General features: G+C 59.1%; 1 long non-coding RNA gene across 1 annotated transcript in view; it reads right to left on the bottom strand.

The window, feature by feature from the left end:
- The window catches only part of LOC138566139 (uncharacterized), a 79,002-nt gene extending 55,943 nt beyond the window's left edge, over positions 1 to 23,059 (bottom strand). Inside the window, exon 1 of the long non-coding RNA XR_011301847.1 lies at positions 22,569 to 23,059. This is a non-coding gene — a long non-coding RNA (uncharacterized lncRNA). The remainder of the gene's footprint in view (positions 1 to 22,568) is intronic.
- Positions 23,060 to 25,405: the final 2,346 nt, after the last annotated feature.

Raw genomic sequence — 25,405 nt, 5'->3', positions numbered from 1 at the left:
AAAGGCTTAATGGAAGGTTAGGCAGCCCCCTCCCCGCCCCACCAGCATCACCCCCTCCATCCCATAAACAGGAGAAAGGCTTAATGGAAGTTTAGGCAGCCCCCTCCCCACCCCACCATCATAACCCGCCCCCTCATCCCATACACAGGAGAAAGGCTTAATGGAAGGTTAGGCAGCCCCCTCCCCGCCCCACCATCATAACCCGCCCCCTCATCCCATACACAGGAGAAAGGTTTAATGGGAGGCTAGGCAGCCCCCTCCCCACCCCACCATCATAACCCGCCCCCTCATCCCATACACAGGAGAAAGGCTTAATGGAAGGTTAGGCAGCCCCCTCCCCGCCCCACCATCATAACCCGCCCCCTCATCCCATACACAGGAGAAAGGTTTAATGGAAGCTTGGGCAGCCCCTCCCTGCCCCCACGATCATTACCCACCCCCATCCCATACACAAGAGAAAAGCTTAATGGAAGGTTAGGCAGCCCCCTCCCCACCCCACCAGCATCACCTGCCCCCCATCCCATGCACAGGACAAAGGCTTAATGGAAGGTTAGGCAGCCCCCTCCCCACCCCCACCAGCATCACCTGCCCCCCCATCCCATGCACAGGAGAAAGGCTTAATGGAAGGTTAGGAAGCCCCCTCCCCGCCCCACCATCATAACCCTCCCCCTCATCCCATACACAGGAGAAAAGCTTAATGGGAGGGTAGGCAGCCCCCTCCCCGCCCCACCAGCATCACCTCCCCTCCATCCCATACACAGGAGAAAGGCTTAATGGGAGACTAGGCAGCCCCCTCCCCGCCCCCACCAGCATCACCCGCCCTCCCATACACAGGAGAAAGGCTTAATGGAAGGTTAGGCAGCCCCCTCCCCGCCCCACCAGCATCACCCCCTCCATCCCATAAACAGGAGAAAGGCTTAATGGAAGTTTAGGCAGCCCCCTCCCCACCCCACCATCATAACCCGCCCCCTCATCCCATACACAGGAGAAAGGCTTAATGGAAGGTTAGGCAGCCCCCTCCCCGCCCCACCATCATAACCCGCCCCCTCATCCCATACACAGGAGAAAGGTTTAATGGGAGGCTAGGCAGCCCCCTCCCCACCCCACCATCATAACCCGCCCCCTCATCCCATACACAGGAGAAAGGCTTAATGGAAGGTTAGGCAGCCCCCTCCCCGCCCCACCATCATAACCCGCCCCCTCATCCCATACACAGGAGAAAGGTTTAATGGAAGGTTAGGCAGCCCCCTCCATCCCATGCACAGGAGAAAGGATTAATTGAGGGTTAGGCAGCCCACTCCCCAGCCACCAGCATCACCCGCCCCCCATCCCATGCACAGGAGAAGGGCTTAATGAGAGGTTAGACAGCCCCCTCCCCGCCCCACCAGCATCACCCGCCCCCATCCCATGCACGGGAGAAAGGCTTAATGGAAGGTTAGGCAGCCCCCTCCCCGCCCCACCATCATAACCCGCCCCCTCATCCCATACACAGGAGAAAGGTTTAATGGAAGGTTAGGCAGCCCCCTCCCGACCCCCACCAGCATCACCCACCCTCCATCCCATGCACAGGAGAAAGGATTAATTGAGGGTTAGGCAGCCCCCTCCCCTGCCACCAGCATCACCCGCCCCCCAACCCATGCACAGGAGAAAGGCTTAATGGGAGGTTAGACAGCCCCCTCCCCGCCCCACCAGCATCACCCGCCCCCATCCCATGCACGGGAGAAAGGCTTAATGGAAGGTTAGGCAGCCCCCTCCCCGCCCCACCATCATAACCCGTCCCCTCATCCCATACATAGGAGAAAGGTTTAATGGAAGGTTAGGCAGCCCCCTCCCGACCCCCACCAGCATCACCCACCCTCCATCCCATGCACAGGAGAAAGGATTAATTGAGGGTTAGGCAGCCCCCTCCCCTGCCACCAGCATCACCCGCCCCCCAACCCATGCACAGGAGAAAGGCTTAATGGGAGGTTAGACAGCCCCTTCCCCGCTCCACCAGTATCACCCGCCCCATCCCATACACAGGAGAAAGGCTTAATGGGAGGTTAGGCAGCCCCCTCCCCGCCCCACCAGCATCACCCCCCCTCCATCCCATACACAGGAGAAAGGCTTAATGGAAGGTTAGGCAGCCCCCTCCCTGCTCCCACCATCATTACCCACCCCCTCATCCCATACACAGGAGAAAGGCTTAATGGATGGTTAGGCAGCCCCCTCCCTGCCCCCACCATCATTACCCACCCCCTCATCCCATACACAGGAGAAAGGCTTAATGGATGGTTAGGCAGCCCCCTCCCTGTCCCCACCATCATTGCCCACCCCCTCATCCCATACACAGGAAAAAGGCTTAATGGGAGGTTAGGCAGTCCCCTCCCCACCCCACCAGCATCACCCGCCCCCATCCTATACACAGGAGAAAGGTTTAATGGGAGGTTAGGCAGCCCCCTCCCCGCCCCACCAGCATCACCCCCCCCTCCATCCCATACACAGGAGAAAGGCTTAATGGGAGGTTAGGCAGCCCCCTCCCCCACCCCACCAGCATCACCCGCCCCCATCCCATACACAGGAGAAAGGCTTAATGGAAGGTTAGGCAGCCCCCTCCCCACCCCACCAGCATCACCCGCCCCCATCCCATACACAGGAGAAAGGCTTAATGGAAGCTTAGGCAGCCCCCTCCCTGCCCCCACCATCATTACCCACCCACATCCCATACACAGGAGAAAGGCTTAATGGGAGGTTAGGCAGCCCCCTCTCTGCCCCACCAGCATCACCCGCCCTCCATCCCATACACAGGAGTAAGGCTTAATGGCAGGTTAGGCAGCCCCCTCCCCGCCCCACCAGCATCACCCCCCTCCATCCCATACACAGGACAAAGGCTTAATGGGAGGTTAGGCAGCCCCCTCCCCCGCCACCAGCATCACCCGCCCCCATCCCATACACAGGAGAAAAGCTTAATGGGAGGTTAGGCAGCCCCCTCCCGCCCCCACAAGCATTGCCCGCCCACCATCCCATGCACAGGAGAAAGGCTTAATGGAAGGTTAGGCAGCCCCCTCCGCCTCCCCCACCAGCATCACCCGCCCCAATCCCATGCACAGGAGAAAGGCTTAATGGGAGGTTAGGCAGCCCCCTCCCCACCCCACCAGTATCACCCGCCCTCCATCATACACAGGAGAAAGGCTTAATGGGAGGTTAGGCAGCCCCCTCCCCACCCCACCAGCATCACCCGCCCCATCCCATACACAGGAGAAAGGCTTAATGGAAGGTTAGGGAGGCCCCGCCCCACCCCACCAGCATCGCCCGCCCCCATCCCATACGAAAGGCTTAATGGGAGGTTAGGCAGCCCCCTCCCCGCCCCACCATCATTACCCACCCCCTCATCCCATACACAGGAGAAAGTCTTAATGGAAGGTTAGGCAGCCCCCTCCCTGCCCCCACCATCATTACCCACCCCCTCATCCCATACACAGGAGAAAGGCTTAATGGAAGGTTAGGGAGCCCCCTCCCCGCCCCCACCAGCATCACCCACTCCCCATCCCATGCACAGGAGAAAGGCTTAGTGGATGGTTAGGCAGCCCCCTCCCCACCCCACCAGCATCACCCGCCCCCATCCCATACACAGGAGAAAGGCTTAATGGGAGGATAGGCAGCCCCCTTCCCACCCCACCATCATAACCAGCCCCCTCATCCCATACACAGGAGAAAGGCTTAATGGATGGTTAGGCAGCCCCCTCCCCGCCCCACCATCATAACCCGCCCCCTCATCACATACACAGGAGAAAGGCTTAATGGAAGGTTAGGCAGCCCCCTCCCCACCCCACCAGCATCACCCGCCCCCCCATCCCATGCACAGGAGAAAGGCTTAATGGATGGTTAGGCAGCCCCCTCCCCGCCCCACCATCATAACCCGCCCCTTCATCCCATACACAGGAGAAAAGCTTAATGGGAGGTTAGGCAGCCCCCTCCCCACCCCCACCAGCATCACCCGCCCCCATCCCATGCACAAGAGAAAGGCTTAATGGAAGGTTAGGCAGCCCCCTCCCCACCCCCACCAGCATCACCTGCCCCCCCCATCCAATGCACAGGAGAAAGGCTTAATGGAAGGTTAGGCAGCCCCCTCCCCGCCCCACCATCATAACCCGCCCCCTCATCCCATACACAGGAGAAAAGCTTAATGGGAGGGTAGGCAGCCCCCTCCTCGCCCCACCAGCATCACCTCCCCTCCATCCCATACACAGGAGAACGGCTTAATGGGAGACTAGGCAGCCCCCTCCCCGCCCCCACCAGCATCACCCGCCCTCCCATACACAGGAGAAAGGCTTAATGGAAGGTTAGGCAGCCCCCTCCCCGCCAAACCAGCATCACCCGCCCCCATCCCATGCAAAGGAGAAAGGCTTAATGGAAGGTTAGGCAGCCCCCTCCCCGCCCCACCAGCATCACCCGCCCCCATCCCATGCACAGGAGAAAGGCTTAATGGGAGGTTAGGCAGCCCCCTCTCCGCCCCACCAGCATCACCCGCCCCCATCCCATACACAGGAGAAAGGCTTAATGGGAGGTTAGGCAGCCCCCTCCCCACCCCACCAGCATCACCCGCCCCCACATCCCATACACAGGAGAAAGGCTTAATGGAAGGTTAGGCAGCCCCCTCACCGCCCCCACCAGCATCACCCGCCCTCCATGCCATACACAGGAGAAAGGCTTAATGGAAGGTTAGGCAGCCCCCTCCATGCCCCCACCATCATTACCCACCCTCATCCTATACACAGGAGAAAAGCTAAATGGGAGGTTAGGCAGCCCCCTCCGCGCCCCACCAGCATCAACCACCCTCCATCCCATAAACAGGAGAAAGGCTTAATGGGAGGTTAGACAGCCCCTTCCCCGCCCCACCAGCATCACGCGCCCCATCCCAAACACAGGAGAAAGGCTTAATGGAAGGTTAGGCAGCCCCCTCCCCGCCCTACCAGCATCACCCCCCTCCATCCCATACACAGGAGAAAGGCTTAATGGATGGTTAGGCAGCCCCCTCCCCGCCTCACCATCATAACCCGCCCCCTCATCACATACTTAGGAGAAAGGCTTAATGGAAGGTTAGGCAGCCCCCTCCCCGCCCCACCATCATAATCCGCCCCCTCATCCCATACACAGGGGAAAGGCTTAATGGAAGCTTGGGCAGCCCCTCCCTGCCCCCACCATCATTACCCACCCCCATCCCATACACAGGAGAAAAGCTTAATGGAAGGTTAGGCAGCCCCCTCCCCACCCCACCAGCATCACATGCCCCCCCCATCCCATGCACAGGACAAAGGCTTAATGGAAGGTTAGGCAGCCCCCTCCATGCCCCCACCATCATTACCCACCCTCATCCCATACACAGGAGAAAAGCTTAATGGGAGGTTAGGCAGCCCCCTCCCCGCCCCACCAGCATCACCCCCTCCATCCCATAAACAGGAGAAAGGCTTAATGGAAGTTTAGGCAGCCCCCTCCCCACCCCACCATCATAACCCGCCCCCTCATCCCATACACAGGAGAAAGGCTTAATGGATGGTTAGGCAGCCCCCTCCCTGCCCCCACCATCATAACCCGCCCCCTCATCCCATACACAGGAGAAAGGTTTAATGGAAGGTTAGGCAGCCCCCTCCATCCCATGCACAGGAGAAAGGATTAATTGAGGGTTAGGCAGCCCACTCCCCGCCACCAGCATCACCCGCCCCCCATCCCATGCACAGGAGAAGGGCTTAATGAGAGGTTAGACAGCCCCCTCCCCTCCCCACCAGCATCACCCGCCCCATCCCATACACAGGAGAAAGGCTTAATGGGAGGTTAGGCAGCCCCCTCCCCACCCCACCAGCATCACCCGCCCCCATCCCATGCACGGGAGAAAGGCTTAATGGGAGGTTACGCAGCCCCCTCCCCACCCCACCAGCATCACCCGCCCCCATCCCATGCACGGGAGAAAGGCTTAATGGAAGGTTAGGCAGCCCCCTCCCCGCCCCACCATCATAACCCGCCCCCTCATCCCATACAGAGGAGAAAGGTTTAATGGAAGGTTAGGCAGCCCCCTCCCCACCCCCACCAGCATCACCCGCCCTCCATCCCATACACAGGAGAACAGCTTAATGGAAGGTTAGGCCGCCCCTCCCCACTCCACCAGCATCACCTGCCCCCCCATCCCATGCACAGGAGAAAGGCTTAATGGGAGGTTAGTCAGCCCCCTCCCCGCCCCACCAGTATCACCCGCCCCCATCCCATACACAGGAGAAAGGCTTAATTGGAGGTTAGGCAGCCCCCTCCCCGCCCCACCAGCATCACCCACCCCCCCATCCCATACACAGGAGAAAGTCTTAATGGGAGGTTAGGCAGCCCCCTCCCCGCCCCCACCAGCATCACCCACTCCCCATCCCATGCACAGGAGAAAGGCTTAATGGATGGTTAGGCAGCCCCCTCCCCAACCCCACCATCATAACCCGCCCCCTCATCACATACACAGGAGAAAGGCTTAATGGAAGGTTAGGCAGCCCCCTCCCCGCCCCACCAGCATCACCCGGCCCACATCCCATGCACAGGAGAAAGGCTTAATGGAAGGTTAGGGAGCCCCCTCCCCGCCCCCACCAGCATCACCCACTCCCCATCCCATGCACAGGAGAAAGGCTTAATGGATGGTTAGGCAGCCCCCTCCCCGCCCCACCATCATAACCCGCCCCCTCATCACATACACAGGAGAAAGGCTTAATGGAAGGTTAGGCAGCCCCCTCCCCGCCCCACCAGCATCACCCGCCCCCCCATCCCATGCACAGGAGAAAGGCTTAATGGATGGTTAGGCAGCCCCCTCCCCGCCCCACCAGCATCACCCGCCCCCCGATCCCATACACAGGAGAAAAGCTTAATGGGAGGTTAGGCAGCCCCCTCCCCACCCCCACCAGCATCACCCGCCCCCCATCCCATGCACAAGAGAAAGGCTTAATGGAAGGTTAGGCAGCCCCCTCCCCACCCCCACCAGCATCACCTGCCCCCCCATCCCATGCACAGGAGAAAGGCTTAATGGAAGGTTAGGAAGCCCCCTCCCCGCCCCACCATCATAACCCTCCCCCTCATCCCATACACAGGAGAAAAGCTTAATGGGAGGGTAGGCAGCCCCCTCCCCGCCCCACCAGCATCACCTCCCCTCCATCCCATACACAGGAGAAAGGCTTAATGGGAGACTAGGCAGCCCCCTCCCCGCCCCCACCAGCATCACCCGCCCTCCCATACACAGGAGAAAGGCTTAATGGAAGGTTAGGCAGCCCCCTCCCCGCCCCACCAGCATCACCCGCCCCCATCCCATACACAGGAGAAAGGCTTAATGGGAGGTTAGGCAGCCCCCTCCCCAACCCACCATCATCACCCACCCCCATCCCACACACAGGAGAAAGGCTTAATAGGAGGTTAGGCAGTCCCCTCCCCACCCCACCAGCATCACCCGCCCCCACATCCCATACACAGGAGAAAGGCTTAATGGAAGGTTAGGGAGCCCCCTCCCCGCCCCCACCAGCATCACCCACTCCCCATCCCATGCACAGGAGAAAGACTTAATGGATGGTTAGGCAGCCCCCTCCCCGCCCCACCTTCATAACCCGCTCCCTCATCCCATACACAGGGGAAAGGCTTAATGGAAGGTTAGGCAGCCCCCTCCATGCCCCCACCATCATTACCCACCCTCATCCCATACACAGGAGAAAAGCTAAATGGGAGGTTAGGCAGCCCCCTCCGCGCCCCACCAGCATCAACCACCCTCCATCCCATAAACAGGAGAAAGGCTTAATGGAAGTTTAGGCAGCCCCCTCCCCACCCCACCATCATAACCCGCCCCCTCATCCCATACAGAGGAAAAAGGCTTAATGGAAGGTTAGGCAGTCCCCTCCCCGCCCCACCATCATAACCCGCCCCCTCATCCCATACACAGGAGAAAGGTTTAATGGGAGGTTAGGCAGCCCCCTCCCCACCCCCACCAGCATCACCCGCCCTCCATCCCGTGCACAGGAGAAATGATTAATTGAGGGTTAGGCAGCCCCCTCCCCTGCCACCAGCATCACCCGCCCCCCATCCCATGCACAGGAGAAAGGCTTAATGGGAGGTTAGACAGCCCCTTCCCCGCCCCACCAGCATCACGCGCCCCATCCCAAACACAGGAGAAAGGCTTAATGGGAGGTTAGGCAGCCCCCTTCCCACCCCACCAGCATCACCCGCCCCCATCCCATGCACGGGAGAAAGGCTTAATGGGAGGTTAGGCAGCCCCCTCCCCACCCCACCAGCATCACCCGCCCCCATCCCATGCACGGGAGAAAGGCTTAATGGGAGGTTAGGCAGCCCCCTCCCCGCCCTACCAGCATCACCCCCCTCCATCCCATACACAGGAGAAAGGCTTAATGGAAGGTTAGGCTGCCCCCTCCCCGCCCCCACCAGCATCACCCGCCCTCCATCCCATACACAGGAGAAAGGCTTAATGGAAGGTTAGGGAGCCCCTCCCCGCCCCCACCAGCATCACCCACTCCCCATCCCATGCACAGGAGAAAGGCTTAATGGATGGTTAGGCAGCCCCCTCCCCGCCTCACCATCATAACCCGCCCCCTCATCACATACTTAGGAGAAAGGCTTAATGGAAGGTTAGGCAGCCCCCTCCCCGCCCCACCATCATAATCCGCCCCCTCATCCCATACACAGGGGAAAGGCTTAATGGAAGCTTGGGCAGCCCCTCCCTGCCCCCACGATCATTACCCACCCCCATCCCATACACAAGAGAAAAGCTTAATGGAAGGTTAGGCAGCCCCCTCCCCACCCCACCAGCATCACCTGCCCCCCATCCCATGCACAGGACAAAGGCTTAATGGAAGGTTAGGCAGCCCCCTCCCAGCCCCACCATCATAACCCGCCCCCTCATCCCATACTCAGGGGAAAGGCTTAATGGAAGGTTAGGCAGCCCCCTCCCCGCCCCACCAGCATCACCCCCTCCATCCCATAAACAGGAGAAAGGCTTAATGGAAGTTTAGGCAGCCCCCTCCCCACCCCACCATCATAACCCGCCCCCTCATCCCAGACACAGGAGAAAGGTTTAATGGGAGGCTAGGCAGCCCCCTCCCCGCCCCACCATCATAACCCGCCCCCTCATCCCATACACAGGAGAAAGGCTTAATGGAAGGTTAGGCAGCCCCCTCCCCACCCCCACCAGCATCACCCGCCCCCATCCCATGCACAAGAGAAAGGCTTAATGGGAGGTTAGGCAGCCCCCTCCCCACCCCACCATCATAACCCGCCCCCTCATCCCATACACAGGAGAAAGGCTTAATGGAAGGTTAGGCAGCCCCCTCCCCGCCCCACCATCATAACCCGCCCCCTCATCCCATACACAGGAGAAAGGTTTAATGGAAGGTTAGGCAGCCCCCTCCATCCCATGCACAGGAGAAAGGATTAATTGAGGGTTAGGCAGCCCACTCCCCAGCCACCAGCATCACCCGCCCCCCATCCCATGCACAGGAGAAGGGCTTAATGAGAGGTTAGACAGCCCCCTCCCCTCCCCACCAGCATCACCCGCCCCATCCCATACACAGGAGAAAGGCTTAATGGGAGGTTAGGCAGCCCCCTCCCCACCCCACCAGCATCACCCGCCCCCATCCCATGCACGGGAGAAAGGCTTAATGGGAGGTTACGCAGCCCCCTCCCCACCCCACCAGCATCACCCGCCCCCATCCCATGCACGGGAGAAAGGCTTAATGGAAGGTTAGGCAGCCCCCTCCCCGCCCCACCATCATAACCCGCCCCCTCATCCCATACACAGGAGAAAGGTTTAATGGAAGGTTAGGCAGCCCCCTCCCGACCCCCACCAGCATCACCCACCCTCCATCCCATGCACAGGAGAAAGGATTAATTGAGGGTTAGGCAGCCCCCTCCCCTGCCACCAGCATCACCCGCCCCCCAACCCATGCACAGGAGAAAGGCTTAATGGGAGGTTAGACAGCCCCCTCCCCGCCCCACCAGCATCACCCGCCCCCATCCCATGCACGGGAGAAAGGCTTAATGGAAGGTTAGGCAGCCCCCTCCCCGCCCCACCATCATAACCCGTCCCCTCATCCCATACATAGGAGAAAGGTTTAATGGAAGGTTAGGCAGCCCCCTCCCGACCCCCACCAGCATCACCCACCCTCCATCCCATGCACAGGAGAAAGGATTAATTGAGGGTTAGGCAGCCCCCTCCCCTGCCACCAGCATCACCCGCCCCCCAACCCATGCACAGGAGAAAGGCTTAATGGGAGGTTAGACAGCCCCTTCCCCGCTCCACCAGTATCACCCGCCCCATCCCATACACAGGAGAAAGGCTTAATGGGAGGTTAGGCAGCCCCCTCCCCGCCCCACCAGCATCACCCCCCCTCCATCCCATACACAGGAGAAAGGCTTAATGGAAGGTTAGGCAGCCCCCTCCCTGCTCCCACCATCATTACCCACCCCCTCATCCCATACACAGGAGAAAGGCTTAATGGATGGTTAGGCAGCCCCCTCCCTGCCCCCACCATCATTACCCACCCCCTCATCCCATACACAGGAGAAAGGCTTAATGGATGGTTAGGCAGCCCCCTCCCTGTCCCCACCATCATTGCCCACCCCCTCATCCCATACACAGGAAAAAGGCTTAATGGGAGGTTAGGCAGTCCCCTCCCCACCCCACCAGCATCACCCGCCCCCATCCTATACACAGGAGAAAGGTTTAATGGGAGGTTAGGCAGCCCCCTCCCCGCCCCACCAGCATCACCCCCCCCTCCATCCCATACACAGGAGAAAGGCTTAATGGGAGGTTAGGCAGCCCCCTCCCCCACCCCACCAGCATCACCCGCCCCCATCCCATACACAGGAGAAAGGCTTAATGGAAGGTTAGGCAGCCCCCTCCCCACCCCACCAGCATCACCCGCCCCCATCCCATACACAGGAGAAAGGCTTAATGGAAGCTTAGGCAGCCCCCTCCCTGCCCCCACCATCATTACCCACCCACATCCCATACACAGGAGAAAGGCTTAATGGGAGGTTAGGCAGCCCCCTCTCTGCCCCACCAGCATCACCCGCCCTCCATCCCATACACAGGAGTAAGGCTTAATGGCAGGTTAGGCAGCCCCCTCCCCGCCCCACCAGCATCACCCCCCTCCATCCCATACACAGGACAAAGGCTTAATGGGAGGTTAGGCAGCCCCCTCCCCCGCCACCAGCATCACCCGCCCCCATCCCATACACAGGAGAAAAGCTTAATGGGAGGTTAGGCAGCCCCCTCCCGCCCCCACAAGCATTGCCCGCCCACCATCCCATGCACAGGAGAAAGGCTTAATGGAAGGTTAGGCAGCCCCCTCCGCCTCCCCCACCAGCATCACCCGCCCCAATCCCATGCACAGGAGAAAGGCTTAATGGGAGGTTAGGCAGCCCCCTCCCCACCCCACCAGTATCACCCGCCCTCCATCATACACAGGAGAAAGGCTTAATGGGAGGTTAGGCAGCCCCCTCCCCACCCCACCAGCATCACCCGCCCCATCCCATACACAGGAGAAAGGCTTAATGGAAGGTTAGGGAGGCCCCGCCCCACCCCACCAGCATCGCCCGCCCCCATCCCATACGAAAGGCTTAATGGGAGGTTAGGCAGCCCCCTCCCCGCCCCACCATCATTACCCACCCCCTCATCCCATACACAGGAGAAAGTCTTAATGGAAGGTTAGGCAGCCCCCTCCCTGCCCCCACCATCATTACCCACCCCCTCATCCCATACACAGGAGAAAGGCTTAATGGAAGGTTAGGGAGCCCCCTCCCCGCCCCCACCAGCATCACCCACTCCCCATCCCATGCACAGGAGAAAGGCTTAGTGGATGGTTAGGCAGCCCCCTCCCCACCCCACCAGCATCACCCGCCCCCATCCCATACACAGGAGAAAGGCTTAATGGGAGGATAGGCAGCCCCCTCCCCACCCCACCATCATAACCAGCCCCCTCATCCCATACACAGGAGAAAGGCTTAATGGATGGTTAGGCAGCCCCCTCCCCGCCCCACCATCATAACCCGCCCCCTCATCACATACACAGGAGAAAGGCTTAATGGAAGGTTAGGCAGCCCCCTCCCCACCCCACCAGCATCACCCGCCCCCCCATCCCATGCACAGGAGAAAAGCTTAATGGGAGGTTAGGCAGCCCCCTCCCCACCCCCACCAGCATCACCCGCCCCCATCCCATGCACAAGAGAAAGGCTTAATGGAAGGTTAGGCAGCCCCCTCCCCACCAGCATCACCTGCCCCCCCATCCCATGCACAGGAGAAAGGCTTAATGGAAGGTTAGGCAGCCCCCTCCCCGCCCCACCATCATAACCCGCCCCCTCATCCCATACACAGGAGAAAAGCTTAATGGGAGGGTAGGCAGCCCCCTCCTCGCCCCACCAGCATCACCTCCCCTCCATCCCATACACAGGAGAACGGCTTAATGGGAGACTAGGCAGCCCCCTCCCCGCCCCCACCAGCATCACCCGCCCTCCCATACACAGGAGAAAGGCTTAATGGAAGGTTAGGCAGCCCCCTCCCCGCCAAACCAGCATCACCCGCCCCCATCCCATGCAAAGGAGAAAGGCTTAATGGAAGGTTAGGCAGCCCCCTCCCCGCCCCACCAGCATCACCCGCCCCCATCCCATGCACAGGAGAAAGGCTTAATGGGAGGTTAGGCAGCCCCCTCTCCGCCCCACCAGCATCACCCGCCCCCATCCCATACACAGGAGAAAGGCTTAATGGGAGGTTAGGCAGCCCCCTCCCCACCCCACCAGCATCACCCGCCCCCACATCCCATACACAGGAGAAAGGCTTAATGGAAGGTTAGGCAGCCCCCTCACCGCCCCCACCAGCATCACCCGCCCTCCATGCCATACACAGGAGAAAGGCTTAATGGAAGGTTAGGCAGCCCCCTCCATGCCCCCACCATCATTACCCACCCTCATCCTATACACAGGAGAAAAGCTAAATGGGAGGTTAGGCAGCCCCCTCCGCGCCCCACCAGCATCAACCACCCTCCATCCCATAAACAGGAGAAAGGCTTAATGGAAGTTTAGGCAGCCCCCTCCCCACCCCACCATCATAACCCGCCCCCTCATCCCATACCCAGGAGAAATGATTAATTGAGGGTTAGGCAGCCCCCTCCCAGCCCCACGATCATTACCCACCCCCCATCCCATGCACAGGAGAAAGGCTTAATGGGAGGTTAGACAGCCCCTTCCCCGCCCCACCAGCATCACGCGCCCCATCCCAAACACAGGAGAAAGGCTTAATGGGAGGTTAGGCAGCCCCCTCCCCACCCCACCAGCATCACCCGCCCCCATCCCATGCACGGGAGAAAGGCTTAATGGAAGGTTAGGCAGCCCCCTCCCCGCCCCCACCAGCATCACCCGCCCTCCATGCCATACACAGGAGAAAGGCTTAATGGAAGGTTAGGCAGCCCCCTCCCCGCCCTACCAGCATCACCCCCCTCCATCCCATACACAGGAGAAAGGCTTAATGGATGGTTAGGCAGCCCCCTCCCCGCCTCACCATCATAACCCGCCCCCTCATCACATACTTAGGAGAAAGGCTTAATGGAAGGTTAGGCAGCCCCCTCCCCGCCCCACCATCATAATCCGCCCCCTCATCCCATACACAGGGGAAAGGCTTAATGGAAGCTTGGGCAGCCCCTCCCTGCCCCCACCATCATTACCCACCCCCATCCCATACACAGGAGAAAAGCTTAATGGAAGGTTAGGCAGCCCCCTCCCCACCCCACCAGCATCACATGCCCCCCCCATCCCATGCACAGGACAAAGGCTTAATGGAAGGTTAGGCAGCCCCCTCCATGCCCCCACCATCATTACCCACCCTCATCCCATACACAGGAGAAAAGCTTAATGGGAGGTTAGGCAGCCCCCTCCCCGCCCCACCAGCATCACCCCCTCCATCCCATAAACAGGAGAAAGGCTTAATGGAAGTTTAGGCAGCCCCCTCCCCACCCCACCATCATAACCCGCCCCCTCATCCCATACACAGGAGAAAGGCTTAATGGAAGGTTAGGCAGCCCCCTCCCCGCCCCACCATCATAACCCGCCCCCTCATCCCATACACAGGAGAAAGGTTTAATGGAAGGTTAGGCAGCCCCCTCCATCCCATGCACAGGAGAAAGGATTAATTGAGGGTTAGGCAGCCCACTCCCCAGCCACCAGCATCACCCGCCCCCCATCCCATGCACAGGAGAAGGGCTTAATGAGAGGTTAGACAGCCCCCTCCCCTCCCCACCAGCATCACCCGCCCCATCCCATACACAGGAGAAAGGCTTAATGGGAGGTTAGGCAGCCCCCTCCCCACCCCACCAGCATCACCCGCCCCCATCCCATGCACGGGAGAAAGGCTTAATGGGAGGTTACGCAGCCCCCTCCCCACCCCACCAGCATCACCCGCCCCCATCCCATGCACGGGAGAAAGGCTTAATGGAAGGTTAGGCAGCCCCCTCCCCGCCCCACCATCATAACCCGCCCCCTCATCCCATACAGAGGAGAAAGGTTTAATGGAAGGTTAGGCAGCCCCCTCCCCACCCCCACCAGCATCACCCACCCTCCATCCCATGCACAGGAGAAAGGATTAATTGAGGGTTAGGCAGCCCCCTCCCCTGCCACCAGCATCACCCGCCCCCCAACCCATGCACAGGAGAAAGGCTTAATGGGAGGTTAGACTGCCCCTTCCCCGCCCCACCAGCATCACCCGCCCCATCCCATACACAGGAGAAAGGCTTAATGGGAGGTTAGGCAGCCCCCTCCCCGCCCCACCAGCATCACCCCCCCTCCATCCCATACACAGGAGAAAGGCTTAATGGAAGGTTAGGCAGCCCCCTCCCTGCTCCCACCATCATTACCCACCCCCTCATCACATACACAGGAGAAAGGCTTAATGGATGGTTAGGCGGCCCCCTCCCTGCCCCCACCATCATTACCCACCCCCTCATCCCATACACAGGAGAAAGGCTTAATGGATGGTTAGGCAGCCCCCTCCCTGTCCCCACCATCATTGCCCACCCCCTCATCCCATACACAGGAAAAAGGCTTAATGGGAGGTTAGGCAGTCCCCTCCCCACCCCACCAGCATCACCCGCCCCCATCCTATACACAGGAGAAAGGTTTAATGGGAGGTTAGGCAGCCCCCTCCCCGCCCCACCAGAATCACCCCCCCCCCCCTCCATCCCATACACAGGAGAAAGGCTTAATGGAAGGTTAGGCAGCCCCCTCCCTGCCCCCACCATCATTACCCACCCCCTCATCCCATACACAGGAGAAAGGCTTAATGGATGGTTAGGCAGCCCCCTCCCTGCCCCCACCATCATTACCCACCCCCTCATCCCATACACAGGAGAAAGGCTTAATGGATGGTTAGGCAGCCCCCTCCCTGTCCCCACCATCATTACCCACCCCCTCATCCCATACACAGGAGTAAGGCTTAATGGATGGTTAGGCAGCCCCCTCCCCGCCCCACCATCATAACCCGCCCCCTCATCCCATACACAGGAGAAAGGCTTAATGGAAGGTTAGGCAGCACCCTCCCCGCCCCACCAGCATCAATGACCCCATCCCATGCACATGAGAAAGGATTAATGGGAGGTTAGGCAGCCCCCTCCCCGCCCCACCAGCATCACCGGCCCTCCATCCCATACACAGGAGAAAGGTTTAATAGGAGGTTAGGCAGCCCCCTCTCCAACCCACCAGCATCACCCGCCCCCATCCCATACACAGGAGAAAGGCTTAATGGATGGTTAGGCAGCCCCCTCCCCGCCCACCATCATAACCCGCCCCCTCATCCCATACACAGGAGAAAGGCTTAATGGTAGGTTAGGCAGCCCCCTCCCCGCCCCATCATCATAACCCGCCCCCTCATCCCATACAAAGGAGAAAGGCTTAATGGAAGCTTGGGCAGCCCCTCCCTGCCCCCACCATCATTACCCACCCCCATCCCATACACAGGTGAAAAGCTTAATGGAAGGTTAGGCAGTCCCCGCCCCAACCCACCAGCATCACCTGCCCCCCCATCCCATGCACAGGACAAAGGCTTAATGGAAGGTTAGGCAGCCCCCTCCCCGCCCCATAATCATAACCCGCCCCCTCATCCCATACCCAGGAGAAAGGCTTAATGGAAGGTTAGGCAGCCCCCTCCCTGCCCCCACCATCATTACCCACCTTCATCCCATACACAGGAGAAAAGCTTAATGGGAGGTTAGGCAGCCCACTCCCCGCCCCACCAGCATCACCGCCCCTCCATCCCATACACAGGAGAAAAGCTTAATGGGAGGTTAGGCAGCCCCCTCCCCGCCCCCACCAGCATCACCCGCCCCCCATCCCATGCATAGGAGAAAGGCTTAATGGAAGGTTAGGCAGCCCCCTCCCTCGCCACCAGCATCACCCGCCCCCATCCCATGCACAGGAGAAAGGCTTAATGGAAGGTTAGGCAGCCCCCTCCCTCGCCACCAGCATCACCCGCCCCCATCCCATGCACAGGAGCAAGGCTTAATGGGAGGTTAGGCAGCCCCCTCCCCGCCCCACCAGCATCACCCGCCCCCATCCCATACACAGGAGAAAGGTTTAATGGGAGGTTAGGCAGCCCCCTCCCCACCCCACCAGCATCAAACGCCCCAATCCCATGCACAGGAGAAAGGCTTAATGGGAGACTAGGCAGCCCCTTCCCCGCCCCACCATCATAACCCGCCCCCTCATCTCATACACAGGAGAAAGGCTTAATGGAAGGTTAGGCAGCCCCCTCCCCGCCCCCACCAGCATCACCCGCCCTCCATCCCATGCACAGGAGCAAGGATTAATGGAAGGTTAGGCAGCCCCCTCCCCGCCCCACCATCATAACCCGCCCCCTCATCCCATACACAGGAGAAAGGCTTAATGGAAGGTTAGGCAGCCCCCTCCCTGCCCCACCATCATAACCCGCCCCCTCATCCCATACACAGGGGAAAGGCTTAATGGGAGGTTAGGTAGCCCCCTCCCCCGCCACCAGCATCACCTGCCCCCACATCCCATGCATAGGAGAAAGGCTTAATGGGAGGTTAGGCAACCCCCTCCCCGTCCCACCAGCATCACCCGCCCTCCCATACACAGGAGAAAGGCTTAATGGGAGACTAGGCAGCCCCCTCCCCGCCCCCACCAGCATCACCCACCCTCATCCCATACACAGGAGAAAAGCTTAATGGAAGGTTAGGCAGCCCCCTCCCCGCCCCACCAGCATCACCCCCCTCCATCCCATACACAGGAGAAAGGCTTAATGGAAGGTTAGGCAGCCCCCTCCCCACCCCACCAGCATCACCCGCCCCCATCCCTGACACAGGAGAAAGGCTTAATGGGAGGTTAGGCAGCCCCCTCCCCGCCCCACCAGCATCACCCGCCCTCCCATACACAGGAGAAAGGCTTAATGGGAGACTAGGCAGCCCCCTCCCCGCCCCCACCAGCATCACCCGCCCTCCATCCCATGCACAGGAGAAAGGATTAATTGAAGGTTAGGCAGCCTCCTCCCCTGCCACCAGCATAACCCGCTCCCCATCCCATGCACAGGAGAAAGGCTTAATGGGAGGTTAGACAGCCCCCTCCCCGCCCCACCAGCATCACCCGCCCCCATACCATACACAGGAGAAAGGCTTAATGGGAGGTTAGGCAGCCCCCTCCCCGCCCCACCAGCATCACCCCCCTCCATCCCATACACAGGAGAAAGGCTTAATGGAAGGTTAGGCAGCCCCCTCCGCGCCCCCACCATCATTACCCACCCCCTCATCCCATACACAGGAGAAAGGCTTAATGGATGGTTAGGCAGCCCCCTCCCTGCCCCCACCATCATTACCCACCCCCTCATCCCATACACAGGAGAAAGGCTTAATGGATGGTTAGGCAGCCCCCTCCCTGCCCCCACCATCATTACCCACCCCCTCATCCCATACACAGGAGAAAGGCTTAATGGGAGACTAGGCAGCCCCCTCCCCGCCCCCACCAGCATCACCCGCCCTCATCCCATACACAGGAGAAAAGCTTAATGGGAGGTTAGGCAGCCCCCTCCCTGCTCCCACCATCATTACCCCCCTCCATCCCATACACAGGAGAAAGGCTTAATGGAAGGTTAGGCTGCCCCCTCCCCACCCCACCAGCATCACCCGCCCCCATCCCTGACACAGGAGAAAGGCTTAATGGGAGGTTAGGCAGCCCCCTCCCCGCCCCACCAGCATCACCCGCCCTCCCATACACAGGAGAAAGGCTTAATGGGAGACTAGGCAGCCCCCTCCCCGCCCCCACCAGCATCACCCGCCCTCCATCCCATGCACAGGAGAAAGGATTAATTGGAGGTTAGGCAGCCCCCTCCACTACCACCAGCATCACTCGCCCCCCATCCCATGCACAGGAGAAAGGCTTAATGGGAGGTTAGGCAGCCCCCTCCCCGCCCCCACCAGCATCACCCGCCCTCCATCCCATGCACAGGAGAAAGGATTAATTGAAGGTTAGGCAGCCCCCTCCCCTGCCACCAGCATAACCCGCTCCCCATCCCATGCACAGGAGAAAGGCTTAATGGGAGGTTAGACAGCCCCCCCCCGCCCCACCAGCATCACCCGCCCCCATACCATACACAGGAGAAAGGCTTAATGGGAGGTTAGGCAGCCCCCTCCCCGCCCCACCAGCATCACCCCCCCTCCATCCCATACACAGGAGAAAGGCTTAATGGAAGGTTAGGCAGCCCCCTCCCCGCCCCCACCATCATTACCCACCCCCTCATCCCATACACAGGAGAAAGGATTAATGGATGGTTAGGCAGCCCCCTCCCTGCCCCCACCATCATTACCCACCCCCTCATCCCATACACAGGAGAAAGGCTTAATGGATGGTTAGGCAGCCCCCTCCCTGCCCCCACCATCATTACCCACCCCCTCATCCCATACACAGGAGAAAGGCTTAATGGGAGACTAGGCAGCCCCCTCCCCGCCCCCACCAGCATCACCCGCCCTCATCCCATACACAGGAGAAAAGCTTAATGGGAGGTTAGGCAGCCCCCTCCCCGCCCCCACCAGCATCACCCGCCCTCCATCCCATACACAGGAGAAAGGATTAATTGAAGGTTAGGCAGCCCCCTCCCCTGCCACCAGCATCACCCGCCCCCCATCCCATGCACAGGAGAAAGGCTTAATGGGAGGTTAGACAGCCCCCTCCCCGGCCCACCAGCATCACCCCCTCCATCCCATACACAGGAGAAAGGTTTAATGGAAGGTTAGGCAGCCCCCTCCCCACTCCCCATCCCATACACAGGAGAAAGGCTTAATGGGAGGTTAGGCAGCCCCCTCCCCACCCCACCAGCATCACCCGCCCCCATCCCATGCACAGGAGAAAGGCTTAATGGGAGGTTAGGCAGCCCCCTCCCCACCCCACCAGCATCACCCGCCCCCATCCCATGCACAGGAGAAAGGCTTAATGGGAGGTTAGGCAGCCCCCTCCCCGCCCCACCAGCATCACCCGCCCCATCCCATACACAGGAGAAAGGCTTAATGGGAGGTTAGGCAGCCCCTCCCCACCCCACCAGCATCACCCGCCCCCATCCCATACACAGGAGAAAGGCTTAATGGGAGGTTAGGCAGCCCCCTCCCCGCCCCACCAGCATCACCCCCCCTCCATCCCATACACAGGAGAAAGGCTTAATGGATGGTTAGGCAGCCCCCTCCCTGTCCCCACCATCATTACCCACCCCCTCATCTCATACACAGGAGAAAGGCTTAATGGGATGTTAGGCAGCCCCCTCCCCACCCCACCAGCATCCCCCGCCCCCATTCCATACACAGGAGAAAGGCTTAATGGAAGGTTAGGGAGCCCCCTCCCCGCCCCCACCAGCATCACCCGCTCCCCATCCTATGCACAGGAGAAAGGCTTAATGGATGGTTAGGCAGCCCCCTCCCCGCCCCACCATCATAACCCGCCCCTCATCCCATACACAGGAGAAAGGCTTAATGGGAGACTAGGCAGCCCCTTCCCCGCCCCACCATCATAACCTGCCCCCCCATCCCATGCACAGGAGAAAGGCTTAATGGAAGGTTAGGCAGCCCCCTCCCCGCCCCACCATCATAACCCGCCCCCTCATCCCATACCCAGGAGAAAAGCTTAATGGGAGCTTAGGCAGCCCCCTCCCTGCCCCCACCATCATTACCCACCCTCATCCCATACACAGGAGAAAAGCTTAATGGGAGGTTAGGAAGCCCCCTCCCCGCCCCCACCAGCATCACCCGCCCCCCATCCTCATACACAGGAGAAAGGCTTAATGGAAGCTTAGGCAGCCCCTCCCCGCCCCACCAGCATCACCCCCCCTCCATCCCATACACAGGGGAAAGGCTTAATGGGAGGTTAGGTAGCCCCCTCCCCCGCCACCAGCATCACCCGCCCACATCCCATACACAGAAGAAAGGCTTAATGGGAGGTTAGGCAGCCCGCTCCCCACCCCCACCAGCATCACCCGCCCTCCATCACATACACAGGAGAAAGGCTTAATGGAAGGTTAGGCAGCCCCCTTCCCGCCCCCGCCAGCATCGTCCGCCCTCCATCTCATGGACAGGAGACAGGCTTAATGGAAGGTTAGGCAGCCCCCTCGCCGCCCCTCATCCCATACACAGGAGAAAGGCTTAATGGGAGACTAGGCAGCCCTCTCCCCACCCCCACCAGCATCACCCGCCCTCCATCCCATGCATAGGAGAAAGGCTTAATGGAAGGTTAGGCAGCCCCCTCCCCCGCCACCAGCATCACCCGCCCCCCATCCCATGCACAGGATCAAGGCTTAATGGGAGGTTAGGCAGCCCCCTCCCCGCCCAACCAGCATCACCCGCCCCCATCCCATACACAGGAGAAAGGCTTAATGGGTGGTTAGGCAGCCCCCTCCCCACCCCACCAGCATCACCCGCCCCCATCCCATGCACAGGAGAAAGGCTTAATGGGAGGTTAGGCAGCCCCCTCCACGCCCCCACCAGCATCACCCGCCCTCCATCCCATGCACAGTAGAAAGGATTAATGGAAGGTTAGGCAGCCCTCTCCCCGCCCCACCAGCATCACCCGCCCCATCCCATACACAGGAGAAAGGCTTAATGGGAGGTTAGGCAGGCCCCTCCCCACCAGCATCACCCGCCCCCATCCCATGCACAGGAGAAAGGCTTAATGGGAGGTTAGGCAGCCCCCTCCCTGCCCACCAGCATCACCCGCCCCCATCCCATACACAGGAGAAAGGCTTAATGGGAGGTTAGGTAGCCCCCTCCCCCGCCACCAGCATCACCCGCCCCCATCCCATACACAGGAGAAAGGCTTAATGGAAGGTTAGGCAGCCCCCTCATTACCCACCACCATCCCATACACAGGAGAAAAGCTTAATGGGAGGTTAGGCAGCCCCCTCCCCACCCCACCAGCATCAGCCGCCCCCATCCCATACACAGGAGAAGAGCTTAATGGAAGGTTAGGCAGCTCCCTGCCCCCCACCAGCATCACCCGCCCTCCCATACACAGGAGAAAAGCTTAATGGAAGGTTAGGCAGCCCCCTCCCTGCCCCCACCATCATTACCCGCCCCCTCATCCCATACACAGGAGAAAGGCTTAATGGAAGGTTAGGCAGCCCCCTCCTCGCCCCCACCAGCATCACCCGCCCCCCATCCCATGCACAAGAGAAAGGCTTAATGGATGGTTAGGCCGCCCCCTCCCCACCCCACCATCATAACCCGCCCCCTCATCCCATACACAGGAGATAGGCTTAATGGAAGGTTAGGCAGCCCCCTCCCCGCCCCACCATCATAACCCGCCTCCTCATCCCATACACAGGAGAAAGGCTTAATGGAAGGTTAGGCAGCCCCTCCCTGCCCCCACCATCATTACCCACCCCCATCCCATACACAAGGGAAAAGCTTAATGGAAGGTTAGGCAGCCCCCTCCCCACCCCACCAGCATCACCTGCCCCCCCATCCCATGCACAGGAGAAAGGCTTAATGGAAGGTTAAGCAGCCCCCTCCCCGCCCCACCATCATAACCCGCCCCCTCATCCCATACACAGGAGAAACGCTTAATGGAAGGTTAGGCAGCCCCCTCCCTGCCCCCACCATCATTACCCACCCCCATCCCATACACAGGAGAAAAGCTTAATGGGAGGTTAGGCAGCCCCCTCCCCGCCCCCACCAGCATCACCCGCCCTCCATCCCATGCACAGGAGAAAGGTTTAATGGAAGGTTAGGCACCCCCCTCCCCCGCCACCAGCATCACCCGCCCCCCATCCCATGCACAGGAGAAAGGCTTAATGGGAGGTTAGGCAGCCCCCTCCCCGCCCCACCAGCATCACCCGCTCTCCCATACACAGGAGAAAGGCTTAATGGGAGACTAGGCAGCCCCCTCTCCGCCCCACCAGCATCACCCCCCTCCATCCCATACACAGGAGAAAGGCTTAATGGAAGGTCAGTGAAGGAAAAGCAGAGACAAGTCACCATTTCCCCTAGGAAGACTCTTCTCACTGCAAGAGAGTGGAGCAGCTGCAGGTCACTCACCTGCAGGACATCATGCCATTATTACTGCGTCATCCTTTGGGAGGCGTCTTCCATCCCAAAATATAGGATTTGAGATGTAAACGAGCAGGAGACAGGGAAGGGGTCCCAGGAACACGACCCCCACCGCTCAGAGCCTCCGAGAGTGACTGAAGATGGCTGAGCTCTCAGTCATCAGTGGAGCGGCTGCAGAGCCTCCCAGAGTGACTGAGGACGGCTGAGCTGTCAGTCCTCATCAGTGGAGCCTCTCAGAGTGACTGAGGATGGCTGAGCTGTCAGTCCTCATCAGTGGAGCCGGCTGCATAGCCTCCCAGTGTGACTGAGGATGGCTGAGCTGTCAGTCCTCATCAGTGGAGCCGGCTGCAGAGCCTCCCAGAGTGACTGAGGATGACTGAGCTGTCAGTCCTCATCAGTGGAGCTGGCTGCAGAGCCTCCCAGAGTGACTGAGGATGGCTGAGCTGTCAGTCCTCATCAGTGGAGCCGGCTGCAGAGCCTCCCAGAGTGACTGAGGATGGCTGAGCTTTCAGTCCTCATCAGTGGAGGGGCTGCAGAGCCTCCCAGAGTGACTGAGGATGGCTGAGCTGTCAGTCCTCATCAGTGGAGCCGGGCTGCAGAGCCTCCCAGAGTGACTGAGTACGGCTGAGTTGTTAGTCGTCATCAGTGGAGCTGGGCTGCAGAGCCTCCCAGAGTGACTGAGGATGGCTGAGCCGTCAGTTCTTATCAGTAGAGCGGGGCTGCAGAGCTGATGGACACGCTCAGTGCTGAGACACTGATACTCTGAGCATAACCAGAAAGGGGATATTGCAAGCAGCATGCACAGTGAGACTGTACCCCCAAAATAGACACGGAAATATGCAAAGAAAGAGAGAAGACACTAATAGAATAGAAGAATGCTCGGATTAGTTACCTGTAATCTGCATTACTCCTAGTCTTTTTCTTCCTCGTCCCAGTACGTACCTTGGAATGCGGCGCTTGCAGGAACTCTTTTCAAAGTTTTCTTACTCAGGCTCCTCCCTTCCCAGGAGGTATAATCTCCCACTTACCCACAACCAACCGATTAAGGTTTCTCATCCTAATATTCACCTTAACCTAATTGCATAATATGCCTAGCATGTATACACATGATGCAACTATATTTTGTAGCTCCCAGTATTCTGCTAGCCAAACTGTATGACTTGCCTACTGTGCTGAAACTGCTGTATCCTGTAGTACTTTTGGCAAACCGCATCTAGCCCCCCTGCCAGAACTGTTTTTCTGCACTCCCACAGCTGAACTATATGATATGCCTTTGTTGCTCTGCCCTTGGCCACATCTGCCATTTTGAGTGTGCCTCTTGCTGTTCGTAGGCCACATTTTACAATGCTCCTTACCTGGCTTACTCACCACTGTGAATATATGCGTGTTAGCACATTGTATTGCCCACTATGATCTGTGACTACAGCACTTGACTCTGACTATTGCCTAGCCTATTGCCTAGACTATTGACTAGCCCAGTAGCGAAGTTAGAACCTCTGAATAGTTGCTTTACCCTTATCCTAGTCCACTGTGCCCTAATCGAATGACCGCCTACTGTGCCAGCCTTAGGATCTTGTGCTCTCAACCCACTTATCTATACGACACATTATATAGTAGTATATCCTCAACTCTAGCAGAATGCATTTTAGCACAACCCTATTACAGCTTATACTGGCAACTATGGACCAATTTAAACATGCACCCTGCCCTACTCTCCACAGAAACTCTAGGCTTCGCGCTAGACTCTCCACCCTCTACAAACCGCAGTTACTAGCAACGCCTATTTGAACCGCCGTACCATACCCAAAAACCAGACTAGGAGCTCAAAGCAACCTAAACCACAATTACCTGCCAGCACCTTAATGAAAGAACCCATCCCGGTTACTTCTAACACCAACTGTCTACCTAAAACAACCTCCATAACAGGAGCACTGATCAATGCTAGATCAGTCGTGGCCCACCCCACTGAAATAGCCACCCTCCTTACATTAGATAACCTTGACCTCCGAGCAGTCACAGAAACCTGGCTACATGACGCAGCAGGTCCAGCCCCCTCCCTAGCAATACCCAAAGAGTACCAACTACTAAGACTAGACCGCCCTAACGCCAGAGGCGGCGGCTTAGCCATCATTGCCAAATCCAACCTGAATGTAAGATTAACAACACTGCCCGCCTTAAAATCCTGTGAACTCCTGGCCGCTAAATTACCAATATCCCTATGCCAAACCCTAACTATTTATCTCATTTACAGGCCACCAGGGCCCTTAGGCCCTTTCGAAGAGGAATTATCCAGCCTCTTAGCAGGCAACACAAAAAAGTCATCCCAGTCAATGATCCTTGGCGACCTTAACCTAGGTCTTAACGACCCAAATGACAAACAAGCGCAAGCCATCGCTACCATGCTTGAAGGGCATGGCCTCACCCAAAAAATCCCCACCCCCACCCACGACAAAGGGAGAATACTAGACTGGGTAGCCACTTCCAACTGCCCTACTACTATCACTAAAATTACTCCCCAGCCTTGGACTGACCACTTCCTCATCAATGTCTACTTAACAAGATGCCCAGAATTGAAAAGATAATGGCACCATCTGTTCCTACAAGAGCCAGAAAAAACATCACACCAGACAATATCCTTCCCCTGCTCCTCCCAACCATTAATGCCTTGCCATTTGATTCTGACCCAGGCACCATGGTTAAAATATACAACGACACCATGGCTGTAGCCATGGACACCATCACCCCACTGAAAAACTGTAAAAGTAAACAACAATCCCACCTTAATACTGGGTTCACCCCCCATCTAAAAGAACTGAGACTGGGAA

The sequence above is a fragment of the Ambystoma mexicanum genome, chromosome 2p (assembly GCF_040938575.1).
Source record: "Ambystoma mexicanum isolate Mex_15411 chromosome 2p, UKY_AmexF1_1, whole genome shotgun sequence".
Taxonomy (NCBI): Eukaryota; Metazoa; Chordata; class Amphibia; order Caudata; family Ambystomatidae; genus Ambystoma; species Ambystoma mexicanum.
This window is presented reverse-complemented; position numbering and strand designations above follow the sequence as displayed.